This window comes from Scyliorhinus torazame, chromosome 2 (assembly GCF_047496885.1).
Source record: "Scyliorhinus torazame isolate Kashiwa2021f chromosome 2, sScyTor2.1, whole genome shotgun sequence".
Lineage (NCBI taxonomy): Eukaryota > Metazoa > Chordata > Chondrichthyes > Carcharhiniformes > Scyliorhinidae > Scyliorhinus > Scyliorhinus torazame.
The window spans coordinates 251,760,350-251,775,390 of NC_092708.1; the positions used below are offsets into that span (position 1 = coordinate 251,760,350).

General features: G+C 69.9%; 1 protein-coding gene across 3 annotated transcripts in view; it reads left to right on the forward strand.

Moving 5' to 3' along the window:
- Positions 1 to 7: 7 nt before the first annotated feature.
- Positions 8 to 15,041, forward strand: part of bub1bb (BUB1 mitotic checkpoint serine/threonine kinase Bb) — a 154,773-nt gene continuing 139,739 nt past the window's right edge. Inside the window, exon 1 of one of the 3 annotated variants that reach the window (XM_072486144.1) lies at positions 8 to 161. The gene's annotated coding sequence lies outside the window, so the exon portion shown is untranslated. The remainder of the gene's footprint in view (positions 162 to 15,041) is intronic. The other 2 variants (XM_072486146.1, XM_072486145.1) reach the window with 2 other exon arrangements.

The following is a 15,041-nucleotide window of genomic DNA, read 5'->3' on the forward strand; positions in this document are numbered from 1 at the left end:
TCGAATTGGGGACTTCTCTCTTCTAATTGGTGGAGCGGGCTGGAGGCGGAGCCAATAACGGAAGAGAACACTGTGGTTGAATGACGGTTTGGATTTGAATCGGCGGCGCGAGAGGCTGGAGGAGAGAGAGTGAGAGAGAGAAAAATCAACAAACAAAAGAGGTGAGAGAGAGTGGCCGGGAGAGGGGAGGGAGAGGAGGAGGGGGGAGGGAGAGGAGGAGGGAGGGGGGGAGCAGAGGAGGGGAGCAGGGGAGGGGGGAGCAGAGGAGGGGGACGAGCAGGGGAGGGGGACGAGCAGAGGAGGGGGGGAGGGGGACGAGCAGAGGAGGGGGGGGAGCAGAGGAGGGGGACGAGCAGAGGAGGGGGACGAGCAGAGCAGAGGAGGGGGACGAGCAGAGGAGGGGGGGGAGCAGGGGAGGGGGGGAGCAGGGGAGGGGGACGAGCAGGGGAGGGGGACGAGCAGGGGAGGGGGACGAGCAGGGGAGGGGGACGAGCAGAGGAGGGGGGGAGGGGGGAGCAGAGGAGGGGGGGAGGGGGGAGCAGAGGAGGGGGGGGAGCAGAGGAGGGGGGGAGGGGGGAGCAGAGGAGGGGGGGAGGGGGGAGCAGAGGAGGGGGGGGGAGCAGAGGAGGGGGGGAGGGGGGAGCAGAGGAGGGGGGGGGGAGCAGAGGGGGGGGAGCAGAGGAGGAGGGGGGGGAGCAGAGGAGGAGGGGGGGGAGCAGAGGAGGAGGGGGGGAGCAGAGGAGGAGGGGGGGGAGCAGAGGAGGAGGGGGGGGAGCAGAGGAGGAGGGGGGGGAGCAGAGGAGGAGGGGGGGGGAGCAGAGGAGGAGGGGGGGGAGCAGAGGAGGAGGGGGGGGAGCAGAGGAGGAGGGGGGGGAGCAGAGGAGGAGGGGGGGGAGCAGAGGAGGAGGGGGGGGAGCAGAGGAGGAGGGGGGGGAGCAGAGGAGGAGGGGGGGGAGCAGAGGAGGAGGGGGGGGAGCAGAGGAGGGGGGAGGGGGGAGCAGAGGAGGGGGGAGGGGGGAGCAGAGGAGGGGGGGGGAGCAGAGGAGGGGGGGGGAGCAGAGGAGGGGGGGGAGCAGAGGAGGGGGGGGAGGGGGGAGCAGAGGAGGGGGGGAGCAGAGGAGGAGGGGGGGAGCAGAGGGGGGGAGCAGAGGAGCAGAGGGGGGGAGGGGGAGCAGAGGAGGAGGGGGGGGAGCAGAGGAGGAGGGGGGGGAGCAGAGGAGGAGGGGGGGGAGCAGAGGAGGGGGGGGAGCAGAGGAGGGGGGGGAGCAGGGGAGGGGGGGGAGCAGGGGAGGGGGGGGAGCAGAGGAGGGGGGGGAGGGGGGAGCAGAGGGGGGGAGGGGGGAGCAGAGAGAGGAAGGGGGGGGAGCAGAGGAGGGGGGGAGCAGAGGAGGGGGGGGGAGGGGGGAGCAGAGGAGGGGGGAGCAGAGGGGGGGGGAGGGGGGAGCAGGGGGGGAGGGGGGAGCAGAGGAGGGGGGAGCAGAGGGGGGGGGAGGGGGGAGCAGGGGGGGAGGGGGGGAGCAGGGGGGGAGGGGGGGAGCAGAGGAGGGGGGGAGCAGAGGAGGGGGGGAGCAGAGGAGGGGGAGCAGGGGAGGGGGACGAGCAGAGGAGGGGGGAGCAGGGGAGGGGGACGAGCAGAGGAGGGGGACGAGGGGGACGAGCAGAGGAGGGGGACGAGGGGGGGGAGCAGAGGAGGGGGGGGGGAGCAGAGGAGGAGGGGGGGGAGCAGAGGAGGAGGGGGGGGAGCAGAGGAGGAGGGGGGGGAGCAGAGGAGGAGGGGGGGGAGCAGAGGAGGAGGGGGGGGAGCAGAGGAGGAGGGGGGGGAGCAGAGGAGGAGGGGGGGGAGCAGAGGAGGAGGGGGGGGAGCAGAGGAGGAGGGGGGGGAGCAGAGGAGGAGGGGGGGGAGCAGAGGAGGAGGGGGGGGAGCAGAGGAGGAGGGGGGGGAGCAGAGGAGGAGGGGGGGGAGCAGAGGAGGAGGGGGGGGAGCAGAGGAGGAGGGGGGGGAGCAGAGGAGGAGGGGGGGGGAGCAGAGGAGGAGGGGGGGGGAGCAGAGGAGGAGGGGGGGGAGCAGAGGAGGAGGGGGGGGAGCAGAGGAGGAGGGGGGGGAGCAGAGGAGGAGGGGGGGAAGCAGAGGAGGAGGGGGGGAAGCAGAGGAGGAGGGGGGGAAGCAGAGGAGGAGGGGGGGAAGCAGAGGAGGAGGGGGGGGAGCAGAGGAGGAGGGGGGGGAGCAGAGGAGGAGGGGGGGGAGCAGAGGAGGAGGGGGGGGAGCAGAGGAGGAGGGGGGGGAGCAGAGGAGGAGGGGGGGGAGCAGAGGAGGAGGGGGGGGAGCAGAGGAGGAGGGGGGGGGAGCAGAGGAGGAGGGGGGGGAGCAGAGGAGGAGGGGGGGGAGCAGAGGAGGAGGGGGGGGAGCAGAGGAGGAGGGGGGGGAGCAGAGGAGGAGGGGGGGGAGCAGAGGAGGAGGGGGGGGAGCAGAGGAGGAGGGGGGGGAGCAGAGGAGGAGGGGGGGGGAGCAGAGGAGGAGGGGGGGGAGCAGAGGAGGAGGGGGGGGAGCAGAGGAGGAGGGGGGGGAGCAGAGGAGGAGGGGGGGGAGCAGAGGAGGAGGGGGGGGAGCAGAGGAGGAGGGGGGGGAGCAGAGGAGGAGGGGGGGGAGCAGAGGAGGAGGGGGGGAGGAGGAGGGGGGGAGGAGGGGGGGGAGCAGGGGGGGAGCAGAGGAGGAGGGGGAGGGGGGGGGAGCAGGGGAGGGGGGGGGAGCAGGGGAGGGGGGGAGCAGGGGAGGGGGGGAGCAGGGGAGGGGGGGAGCAGGGGAGGGGGGGAGCAGGGGAGGGGGGGAGCAGGGGAGGGGGACGAGCAGGGGAGGGGGACGAGCAGAGGAGGGGGGAGCAGGGGAGGGGGGGGAGCAGAGGAGGGGGAAGAGCAGAGGAGGGGGACGAGCAGAGGAGGTGGGGAGGGGGAGCAGAGGAGGGGGGGGAGCAGAGGAGGGGAGCAGGGGAGGGGGACGAGCAGAGGAGGGGGACGAGCAGAGGAGGGGGACGAGCAGAGGAGGTGGGGAGGGGGAGCAGAGGAGGGGGGGGAGCAGAGGAGGGGAGCAGGGGAGGGGGACGAGCAGAGGAGGGGGACGAGCAGAGGAGGGGGGGAGGGGGGAGCAGAGGAGGGGGGGAGGGGGGAGCAGAGGAGGGGGAGGGAGGGGGGGAGAGCAGGGGGGGGAGCAGGGGAGGGGGACGAGCAGGGGAGGGGGACGAGCAGGGGAGGGGGACGAGCAGGGGAGGGGGACGAGCAGAGGAGGGGGACGAGCAGAGGAGGGGGACGAGCAGAGGAGGGGGACGAGCAGAGGAGGGGGACGAGCAGAGGAGGGGGACGAGCAGAGGAGGGGGACGAGCAGAGGAGGGGGACGAGCAGAGGAGGGGGACGAGCAGAGGAGGGGGACGAGCAGAGGAGGGGGACGAGCAGAGGAGGGGGACGAGCAGAGGAGGGGGACGAGCAGAGGAGGGGGACGAGCAGAGGAGGGGGACGAGCAGAGGAGGGGGACGAGCAGAGGAGGGGGACGAGCAGAGGAGGGGGACGAGCAGAGGAGGGGGACGAGCAGAGGAGGGGGGGAGGGGGGAGCAGAGGAGGGGGACGAGCAGAGGAGGGGGACGAGCAGAGGAGGGGGACGAGCAGAGGAGGGGGGGAGGGGGGAGCAGAGGAGGGGGGGGAGGGGGACGAGCAGAGGAGGGGGACGAGCAGGGGAGGGGGACGAGCAGGGGAGGGGGACGAGCAGGGGAGGGGGACGAGCAGGGGAGGGGGACGAGCAGGGGAGGGGGACGAGCAGGGGAGGGGGACGAGCAGGGGAGGGGGACGAGCAGGGGAGGGGGACGAGCAGGGGAGGGGGACGAGCAGGGGAGGGGGACGAGCAGGGGAGGGGGACGAGCAGGGGAGGGGGACGAGCAGGGGAGGGGGACGAGCAGGGGAGGGGGACGAGCAGGGGAGGGGGACGAGCAGGGGAGGGGGACGAGCAGGGGAGGGGGACGAGCAGGGGAGGGGGACGAGCAGGGGAGGGGGACGAGCAGGGGAGGGGGACGAGCAGGGGAGGGGGACGAGCAGGGGAGGGGGACGAGCAGGGGAGGGGGACGAGCAGGGGAGGGGGACGAGCAGGGGAGGGGGACGAGCAGGGGAGGGGGACGAGCAGGGGAGGGGGACGAGCAGGGGAGGGGGACGAGCAGGGGAGGGGGACGAGCAGGGGAGGGGGACGAGCAGGGGAGGGGGACGAGCAGGGGAGGGGGACGAGCAGGGGAGGGGGACGAGCAGGGGAGGGGGACGAGCAGGGGAGGGGGACGAGCAGGGGAGGGGGACGAGCAGGGGAGGGGGACGAGCAGGGGAGGGGGACGAGCAGGGGAGGGGGACGAGCAGGGGAGGGGGACGAGCAGGGGAGGGGGACGAGCAGGGGAGGGGGACGAGCAGGGGAGGGGGACGAGCAGGGGAGGGGGACGAGCAGGGGAGGGGGACGAGCAGGGGAGGGGGACGAGCAGGGGAGGGGGACGAGCAGGGGAGGGGGACGAGCAGGGGAGGGGGACGAGCAGGGGAGGGGGACGAGCAGGGGAGGGGGACGAGCAGGGGAGGGGGACGAGCAGGGGAGGGGGACGAGCAGGGGAGGGGGACGAGCAGGGGAGGGGGACGAGCAGGGGAGGGGGACGAGCAGGGGAGGGGGACGAGCAGGGGAGGGGGACGAGCAGGGGAGGGGGACGAGCAGGGGAGGGGGACGAGCAGGGGAGGGGGACGAGCAGGGGAGGGGGACGAGCAGGGGAGGGGGACGAGCAGGGGAGGGGGACGAGCAGAGCAGGGGGACGAGCAGAGGAGGGGAGGAGGGGGGGGGAGCAGAGGAGGAGGGGGGGGGAGCAGAGGAGGAGGGGGGGGAGCAGAGGAGGAGGGGGGGGGAGCAGAGGAGGAGGGGGGGGGAGCAGAGGAGGAGGAGGGGGGGGAGCAGAGGAGGAGGGGGGGGAGCAGAGGAGGAGGGGGGGAGCAGAGGAGGAGGGGGGGGAGCAGAGGAGGAGGGGGGGGAGCAGAGGAGGAGGGGGGGGAGCAGAGGAGGAGGGGGGGGAGCAGAGGAGGAGGGGGGGAGCAGAGGGGGGGGAGCAGGGGAGGGGGAGGGGGGGAGCAGAGGAGGAGGGGGGGAGGGGGGGGAGCAGAGGGGGAGGGGGGGGAGCAGAGGGGGTGGGGGGGGAGCAGACGGGGAGGGGGGGGAGCAGAGGGGGAGGGGGGGGAGCAGAGGGGGAGGGGGGGGGAGCAGAGGGGGAGGGGGGGAGCAGAGGGGGAGGGGGGGGAGCAGAGGGGGAGGGGGGGGAGCAGAGGGGGAGGGGGGGGAGCAGAGGGGGAGGGGGGGGAGCAGAGGGGGAGGGGGGGGAGCAGAGGGGGAGGGGGGGGAGCAGAGGAGGAGGGGGGGGAGCAGAGGAGGGGAGCAGGGGAGGAGGGGAGCAGGGGAGGGGGGGAGCAGAGGAGGGGGGGAGCAGAGGAGGGGGGGAGCAGGGGAGGGGGACGAGCAGAGGAGGGGGGGAGCAGGGGAGGGGGACGAGCAGAGGAGGGGGGAGCAGGGGAGGGGGACGAGCAGAGGGAGGGGGGAGCAGAGGAGGGGAGCAGGGGAGGGGAGGGGGACGAGCAGAGGAGGGGGACGAGCAGAGGAGGGGGACGAGCAGAGGAGGGGGACGAGCAGAGGAGGGGGACGAGCAGAGGAGGGGGACGAGCAGAGGAGGGGGACGAGCAGAGGAGGGGGACGAGCAGAGGAGGGGGACGAGCAGAGGAGGGGGACGAGCAGAGGAGGGGGACGAGCAGAGGAGGGGGGGGGAGCAGGGGAGGGGGGACGAGCAGAGGGAGGGGGGGAGCAGGGGAGGGGGACGAGCAGAGGAGGGGGGAGCAGGGGAGGGGGACGAGCAGAGGAGGGGGGGAGCAGGGGAGGGGGACGAGCAGAGGAGGGGGGGAGGGGGGGGAGCAGAGGAGGGGGGGGAGGGGGGGGAGCAGGGGAGGGGGGGAGCAGAGAAGGGGGGAGAGGGGGGAGCAGAGGAGGGGGGGGAGCAGAGGAGGGGGGGACGAGCAGAGGAGGGGGGGACGAGCAGAGGAGGGGGACGAGCAGAGGAGGGGGACGAGCAGAGGAGGGGGGGGGGTGCAGAGGAGGGGGGGGTGCAGAGGAGGGGGGGGGTGCAGAGGAGGGGGGGGGAGCAGAGGAGGGGGGGGGAGCAGAGGAGGGGGGGGAGCAGAGGAGGGGGGGGAGCAGAGGAGGGGGGGGGAGCAGAGGAGGGGGGGAGCAGAGGAGGGGGGGGGGAGCAGAGGAGGGGGGGGGGGAGCAGGGGAGGGGGGGGAGCAGGGTAGGGGGGGGGAGCAGGGTAGGGGGGGGGAGCAGGGGAGGGGGGGGAGCAGGGTAGGGGGGGAGCAGAGGAGGGGGGGGGAGCAGGGGAGGGGAGCAGGAGCAGGGGAGGGGAGCAGGAGCAGGGGAGGGGGACGAGCAGGGGAGGGGGACGAGCAGAGGAGGGGGGAGCAGGGGAGGGGGGGACGAGCAGAGGAGAGGGGGAGCAGAGGGGGGAGCAGAGGAGGGGGGGGGGAGCAGAGGAGGGGGGGAGCAGAGGAGGGGGGGGGAGCAGGGGAGGGGGACGAGCGGGGGAGGGGGGGAGCAGAGGAGGGGGGGGAGCAGAGAAGGGGGGGGAGCAGAGGAGGGGGGGGGAGCAGAGGAGGGGGGGGGAGCAGAGGAGGGGGGGGAGCAGGGGAGGGGGGCAGCAGGGGAGGGGAGCAGGAGCAGGGGAGGGGGGGGAGCAGGGGAGGGGGGGGAGCAGGGGAGGGGGGGGCAGCAGGGGAGGGGGGGGAGCAGGGGAGGGGGGGGAAGCAGGGGAGGGGGGGGAAGCAGAGGGGGGGGGAGCAGAGGAGGGGGAGGGGAGCAGGGAGGGGGAGGGGAGCAGAGGAGGGGGAGGGGAGCAGAGGAGGGGGGGGAGGGGGGGGAGGGGGGAGAGGGGGGGGAGGGGGGGGGAGGGGGGGGGGAGGGGGGGGCGAGGGGGAGGGGGAGAGGTAGGAGGGGGGGAGAGGTAGGAGGGGGGGAGAGGGAGGGAGGGAGAGGGGGGGGGGAGGGGGGAGAGGAGGGGGAGGGGGGGAGAGGAGGGGGGAGGGGGAGCAGAGGAGGGGGGAGGGGGAGCAGAGGAGGGGGGAGGGGGAGCAGAGGAGGGGGGAGGGGGAGCAGAGGAGGGGGGAGGGGGAGCAGAGGAGGGGGGAGGGGGAGCAGAGGAGAGGGGGGGAGGAGGAGAGGGGGAGGGGGAGGGAGGGGGGAGCAGAGGGAGGGGGGAGCAGAGGGAGAGGGGAGCAGAGGGAGAGGGGAGCAGAGGGGGAGGGGGGGGCAGAGGGGGAGGGAGGAGGGGGTGGAGCAGAGGTGGAGGGGGGAGGGGAGGGGGGGAGCGGAGGGGGGAGTGGGAGGGGAGAGGGGAGGGGAGCGGAGGGGGGGGAGCGGAGGGGGAGGGAAGGGGGGAGGGGAGGGGGGGAGCGGAGGGGGGGGAGGGGAGGGGGGGAGCGGAGGGGGGAGGGGGGAGCGGAGGGGGGAGCAGAGGGGGGAGGGGGGAGCAGAGGGGGGAGGGGGGGAGCAGAGGGGGGGAGCAGAGGCGGAGGGGGGAGCAGAGGGGGAGGGGGGAGCAGAGGGGGAGGGGGGAGCAGAGGGGGTGGGGGGGAGGGGGGAAGCAGAGGGGGGAGGGGGGGAGCAGAGGGGGAGGGGGGGAGCAGAGGGGAGGGGGGGAGCAGAGGGGGAGGGGGGGGAGCAGAGGGGGAGGGGGGGGAGCAGAGGGGGAGGGGGGGGAGCAGAGGGGGAGGGGGGGAGCAGAGGGGGAGGGGGGGGAGCAGAGGGGGAGGGGGGAAGCAGAGGGGAGGGGGGAAGCAGAGGGGGAGGGGAGGGGGGAAAGAGAGCGAGGGGGGAAAGAGAGGGAGGGGAGGGAAAGAGAGGAGGGGGGGAAAGAGAGGGAGGGGGGAAAGAGAGGGAGGGGGAGAGCAGAGGGAGGGGGGGGGAGAGGGCGGAGCAGAGGGGGGGGAGAGGGAGCAGAGGGGGGGGGGAAGAGAGAGGGGGGAGCGGAGGGGGGGGAGAGGGAGCAGAGGGGGGAGCGGAGGGGGGGGGGAGAGGGAGCAGAGGGGGGGAGAGAGAGGGGGGAGCAGAGGGGGGGGAGAGGGAGCAGAGGGGGGGAGAGAGAGGGGGGGAGGGAAGGGAGGGGAGCCGGGGGGGGAAGAGAGGAGGGGGAGGGGGGGGGAGTGGGGGGGGGGGGAGAGGAGGGAGCAGGGGGGGAGAGGAGGGAGCAGGGGGGGAGCAGGGGGGGGAGAGGGGGGAGCGGGGGGGGAGAGGAGGGAGCAGGGGGGAGAGGAGGGAGCAGGGGGAGGGGGGGAAGCAGAGGGGGGAGCAGGGGGGGAGAGAGGGGAGCAGGGGGGGAGAGAGGGGAGCGGGGGGGGAGAGTAGGGAGCAGGGGGAGGGGGGGAGCAGAGGGGGGAGAGGGAGCAGAGGGGGGGGGGAGAGGGAGGAGCAGAGGGGGGGGAGAGGGAGGATCAGGGGGGGGAGAGGGAGGAGCAGAGGGGGGGGGAGAGGGAGGAGCAGGGGGGGGGAGCGGTGAGGGGGGGAGCGGTGAGAGGGGGGGAGAGAGAGGGAGGGGGGGGAGAGAGAGGGAGGGGGGGAGAGAGAGGGGGGGGAGGAGGGAGAGGGAGGGGGGGGAGAGAGGGAGGGGGGGGAGAGAGGGAGGGGGGGAGAGAGAGAGCAGGGGGGAGAGAGAGAGAGGGGGGGAGAGAGAGAGGGGGGGGAGGGGCGAGAGGGAGGGGGGGAGAGAGGGAGGGGGGGAGAGAGAGAGGGGGGGGAGAGAGAGAGGGGAGGGGGGGGGAGAGAGAGAGGGGGGGGGAGGGGCGAGAGGGAGAGAGGGGGGGGGAGAGAGAGGGGGGGGAGAGAGAGGGGGGGGGAGAGAGGGGGTGGGGAGAAAGAGAGAGGGGGGGTGGGGAGAAAGAGAGAGGGGGGGTGGGGAGAAAGAGAGGGGGGGGGTGGGGAGAAAGAGAGAGGGGGGGGTGGGGAGAAAGAGAGAGGGGGGGGTGGGGAGAAAGAGAGAGGGGGGGTGGGGAGAAAGAGAGAGGGGGGGGTGGGGAGAAAGAGAGAGGGGGGGTGGGGAGAAAGAGAGGGGGGGTGGGGAGAAAGAGAGAGGGGGGGGGTGGGGAGAAAGAGAGAGGGGGGGGGTGGGGAGAAAGAGAGAGGGGGGGGTGGGGAGAAAGAGAGAGGGGGGGGTGGGGAGAAAGAGAGAGGGGGGGGTGGGGAGAAAGAGAGAGGGGGGGGTGGGGAGAAAGAGAGAGGGGGGGGTGGGGAGAAAGAGAGAGGGGGGGGTGGGGAGAAAGAGAGAGGGGGGGGTGGGGAGAAAGAGAGAGGGGGGGGTGGGGAGAAAGAGAGAGGGGGGGGTGGGGAGAAAGAGAGAGGGGTGGGTGGGGAGAAAGAGAGAGAGGGGGGGTGGGGAGAAAGAGAGAGAGGGGTGGAGAAAGAGAGGGGAGCCGGGGGGGGGGGGAAAGGGAGGAGGGGAGGGAGGAGGGGGGGGAGCCGGGGGGGGGGGGGGAGAGAGGGGAGCGGGGGGGGGGGGGGAGAGAGGGGAGCGGGGGGGGGGGAGAGGAGGGAGCAGGGGGAGGAGGGGGGGGGAGAGGGGAGAGGAGGGAGCAGGGGGAGGGGGGGGGAAAGAGGGAGGGGGGAGAAGAGGGAGGGGGGGAGCAGAGGGGGCAGAGGGGGGAGAGGGAGGAGCAGAGGGGAGCGGGGGGGGGTGGCAGGGGGGGAAGAGGGAGGAGCAGAGGGGAGCGGGGGGGGAGCAGGGGGGGAGAGAGGGGAGCGGGGGGGGAGAGGAGGGAGCAGGGGAGGAGAGGGGAGCGGGGGGGGAGAGGAGGGAGCAGGGGGAGGGGGGGAAGAGAGGAGAGGGAGAGGGGGGGGGAGAGGGAGGAGCAGAGGGGGGGGAGAGGGAGGAGCAGAGGGGGGGGAGAGGGAGGAGCAGAGGGGGGGAGAGGGAGGAGCAGAGGGGGGGGGAGAGGGAGGAGCAGAGGGGGGGGGAGAGGGAGGAGCAGAGGGGGGGAGAGGGAGGAGCAGAGGGGGGGGGAGAGGGAGGAGCAGAGGGGGGGAGCGGGGAGAGGGGAGGGGGGGAAAGAGGGGGGGGTGGGGGGAGAAAGAGGGGGGGTGGGGGGAGAAAGAGAGGGGGGGGAGAGAGAGGGGGGTGGGGAGAAAGAGAGAGGGGGGGTGGGGAGAAAGAGAGAGAGGGAGGGGAGAAAGAGAGGGGGGGAGAAAGAGGGGAGCCGGGGGGGGGGGGGGAAGAGAGGAGGGGGGAGCAGGGGGGGGGAGGGGGGGAGCAGGGGGGGGGAGGGGGGGAGCAGGGGGGGGAAAGAGGGGAGCGGGGGGGGAGAGGAGGGAGCGAGGGGGGGGGAAGAGGAGGGAGCAGGGGGAGGGGGGGAGCAGAGGGAGGAGCAGAGGGGGGGAGAGGGAGGAGCAGAGGGGGGGAGAGGGAGGAGCAGAGGGGGGGGAGAGGTGAGGGGGGGAGAGGGGAGGGGGGGCAAGAGGGGAGGGGGGGGAGAGGAGGGGGGGAGGGGGGAGAGAGGGAGGGGGGAGAGAGGGAGGGGGAGGGGGGAGCAGGGGGAGGGGGGAGAGCGGAGGGGGGGAGAGGGGAGGGGGGAGAGGGGAGGGGGGAGCAGGGGGAGGGGGGAGAGCGGAGGGGGGAGAGCGGAGGGGGGGAGAGCGGGGGAGGGGGGAGAGCGGGGGAGGGGGAGAGCGGAGGAGGGGGGAGAGCGGAGAGGGGGGAGCGGAGAGGGGGGGAGATGGGAGGAGGGGGGGGGGAGAGGGGGAGCAGAGGGGGAGGGAGGGGGGAGCGGAGAGGGGGGGGAGCAGAGGGTGGGGGGAGAGGGGTTGGGGGGGAGCGGAGGGTGGGGGAGGGGAGAGGGGAGAGGAGAGGGGGGGAGCGGAGGGTGGGGGAGCGGAGGGTGGGGGAGCGGAGGGTGGGGGAGGGGGGAGAGCGGAGGAGGGCGAGGGGGGGAGAGCGGAGGGGGGGAGGAGGGGGGAGAGCGGAGGGAGGGAGAGCGGAGGGAGAGCGGAGGGGGGGGGAGAGCGGAGGGAGGGAGGAGGGGGGAGAGCGGAGGGAGGGAGGAGGGGGAGAGCGGAGGGAGGGGGAGAGCGGAGGGAGGGGGGGAGAGCGGAGGGAGGGGGGGAGAGCGGAGGGAGGGGGGGAGAGCGGAGGGAGGGGGGGGAGAGCGGAGGGAGGGGGGAGAGCGGAGGGAGGGGGGGAGAGCGGAGGGAGGGGGGGAGAGCGGAGGGAGGGGGGAGAGCGGAGGGAGGGGGGAGAGCGGAGGGAGGGGGGAGAGCGGAGGGAGGGGGGAGAGCGGAGGGAGGGGGAGAGCGGAGCGAGGGAGGGGGGAGAGCGGAGCGAGGGAGGGGGGAGAGCGGAGATGGGGGGAGGAGAGAGGGCGGAGGGGGGGAGCGGCGGGGCGGAGGGGGGAGGGAGAGCGGAGGGGGAAACTAGAAGGGCTGGTGGCCTCGATCGGGTTGGAAGAGATAGTGGAGGGTAAAGCCCCGGGGCCGGACAGGTACCCAGTGGAGTTTTATAAAAGTTTCTCTGGCATGTTGGGGCCGGTGTTGATGAGGATGTTCAATGAGGCAAGGGAAAGAGGGGTGCTGCCCCATACGATGTCACAGGCCACGATTTTGCTTTTTCTGAAGGGGGACAAGAACCGGGTGCTGTGTGGGTCCTACAGGCCGATATCCCTGTTGAATGTGGATGCTAAATTGCTGGCCCAAATTTTGTCCTCCAGGATTGAGGATTGTGCTCCGGATGTTATTGGGGAGGACCAGACGGGGTTTGTTAAGGGTAGGCAGTTGATGACCAATGTAAGAATGTTGTTAAACGTGACCATGATAACTTCCAGTTACGGCTGGCGGGAGGCAGCCGCACATTGGAGGGCTCCCGCTTGGGAATGGCATTTTCAGGGTGTAACGCCCGGTCCCAGGGGTAACAGAGGCGGCAAAAGCAGGGAGAAGGCACAGTGAAGAAAGATGTCGAGGAGTTTTTTTTAAAAAAGGCCGTGAATAAAACAGCTGAAAGTCCTTCGGGGAGTGGAAAGGTCACCGTGGGGGCGGCAAGAAAAATGGAGGCCGCATTGCCCACGGCTGAAGAAATGACTACAGTGATGGCCACGGAACTCGAAAGGCAGTTCACAAAACACATGGAGGCGATGAGGAAGGAGATGGGGGCGGTATTGAAAGTGCTTGTAGGGGAGGCGATTGCCCCAGTGAGGGTGGCGGTATTGAATGCAGTGGCGGAGGTATGGGAGCAAGGCGAGGCGCAGAAGGAATTGGAAGAGACATTGTTACAGCACAGCGATCAACTTTACCTCGATGGGGAAGGAGATGCGGAAGGAACAAGGGTCTGCGAGCCAAAATGGACGACTTGGAAAACAGATCCAGGCGACAGAATCTGAGGATTGTGGGTCTTCCCGAAGGAGTGGAAGACCCGAGGCCAAATGAGTATTTTGCCACGATGTTGGCGAAGCTGTTGGGGGAGGGTGATGATCCCTCTCGATATGAACTGGATCGGGCTCATTGGTCGTGGAGGCCTGGACCAAAGCCACCAAGAGTAGTGACTCTGTTTTCGTAGGTCCAGTGTGAAGGAGAAGGTCCTGTGCTGGGCAAAGCAGAAGCGGATGGTGCAGTGGGCTGGAGCTGGTATACGAATATATCAGGACTTTAAGGTGGAGCTGGCGAGGAGGCGGGCTGCCTTCAGCCGGGTGAAGAAGGCACTGCACATCAGTAAGGTGCGGTGTGGCATAGTATACCCAGCTAAGTTGAGGGTGACCTACAAATCCAAGGACTTATTTCGGGACGGCGGAAGCAGCGGAGGAGTTTGAGAAGGCAGAAGGACTGTGGCTGAATTGAGAAGTGGGCATGTACTTGCTGATCTAGCCTCATGTAATTGTATTTTTTCACTGCGGCGGGTGTATGTGCTAAATGAGCCAACGTTGTATATACTTGGACAAGGGAAGAGATGGGACTTTCACTTGCAATGATGGTTCTTTGGAGCTTGGGTGTGTATGCAGGGTTTGTGTTCCAAAAGGGGATTTCTGGGTTTTCCTGGGGCCGGGCAAGGGGGAAAGAAATGAAATTAAAATCACTTATTGTCACAAGTAGGCTTCAAATGAAGTTACTGTGAAATGCCCTTAGTCGCCACATTCCGGCGCCTGTTCGGGGAGGCTGGTACGGGCAGGGGCCTCCACGCTGGCCGGTTTAAGCCGGCAAGTGAACGGGAGTGAGGTGGGGGAAGGGGCTGTGGCCAACGGAGCCTGGCAGAATAGGTCCCGATGAGTCTAGCCAGGGTGGAAAGATGGGGGGAAGGAACGGAGGTTGGGGGGAGGATTTTTGTAAGAGGAAGTGGAGGGGAGGGGGGGGGGGGAGAGGGGTTTGCAAAGCATGGGTGTCATCTACGGTACTCCTTTGGGGATTGGATGGCATTAAATGTTAGGAGGGGTGGGAGGGACTCTATAGGTTAAAGGGAAGGGGGTGGGAGGGACTCGATAGGGTAATGGTGACCATCGGCAATTCCTTTTTCTTTTATTTCTCCTTTGTTTGTCCCACCGTGCGAGGGTTTGTTCTATTTGATGTTTATATTGTCAGGTGGGTCGTTGCTTGGGGTGGTGAGAGGATCGGATCGTTGTTGAGAAGGAAATTGACTTTGTATTTGTTACCATTAACTGCTTGTGGGTGGAGTGTAAATTCTGGAGAAAATGGAGAATAAAAATATTTTACAAAAACAAAACGTGATCATGATGCCCCCGGAAGGTAGGGAGGTGGAGGTAGTGATTGCAATGGATGCAGAAAATGCTTTTGATCGGGTAGAATGGGATTATCTGTGGGAGGTACTGCGACGGTTCGGATTTGGGCGGGGCTTTATTGACTGGGTCAGGTTGCTGAATCAGGCTCCTGTGGCAAGCGTACGGATGAATAGGACAACATTGGACTATTTTAGACTGCACCGGTGGACGAGACCGGGATTCCCCCTCTCCCCACTGCTGTTCGCGTGAGCAATAGAGCTGTTGGCAATTGCTTTGAGAGCCTCAAGGGGCTGGTGGTGCGGTGGGGGGGTGGCTGTTGGAGCACAGAGTCTAGCTCTATGCAGATGACCTTCTGTATGTATTGGACCCAATAGAGGGGATGGAAGAAATCATGAGGATTCTAGGGGAATTTGGCCGGTTTTCGGGGTATAAGCTAAATATGGGGAAAAGTGAGATGTTTTCGGTCCAGGCGAGGGGACAGGAGAGGCAATTAGGGGAGCTGCCGTTTAGTAGGGGGATGCTTTAGGTACCTAGGCATTCAAGTGGCTGCATAAATTAAATCTGGCCCGACTAGTAGACCAAAGAAGGACGATTTTCGGAGATGGAACGTGCTTCCGTTGTCACTGGCTGGGAGGGTGCAGACGGTGAAGATGACGGTCCTCCCGAGATTCCTGTTTGTATTTCAGTGTCTCCCCATCTTTATTCCGCGGTCTTTTTTTAAACGGGTCAACAAAGTTATCACTGGCTTTGTTTGGGTGGACAAGACCCCGGGGAGATGGCGGGCTGGCGCTGCCAAATTTTAGTAACTTACTGGGTGGCGAATATTGCCATGATCAGGAAGTGGGTGGTGGGGGAGGGGTCGGCATGGGAGCGTAGGGAGGCGGCTTCATGCAAGGGCACCAGTCTGGGGGCGTTGGTAACTGCGCCTCTGCTGTTCCCGCCGGCACGGTACTCCACCAGCCCCGTGGTGGTGGCAGCCCTGAGTGTCTGGGGGCAATGGAGGAGACATGTGGGAGCATCGGTCTGGTCCCCAATCTGTAATAAGCACCAGTTTGCCCCAGGAAGTATGGATGGGGGGGGGGGGTTTCCGGATATGGCGGAGAGCAGGGATTGAGAGGATGGGGGATATGTTTATAGAGGGGAGCTTTCCGACTGAGGGCGCAGGAGAAGTTTGGGTTGACGAGGGGAAACAAATTTGGGTATCTGCAGGTGCGGGACTTCCTACTGCTAAGGGGGATTCAAGACAG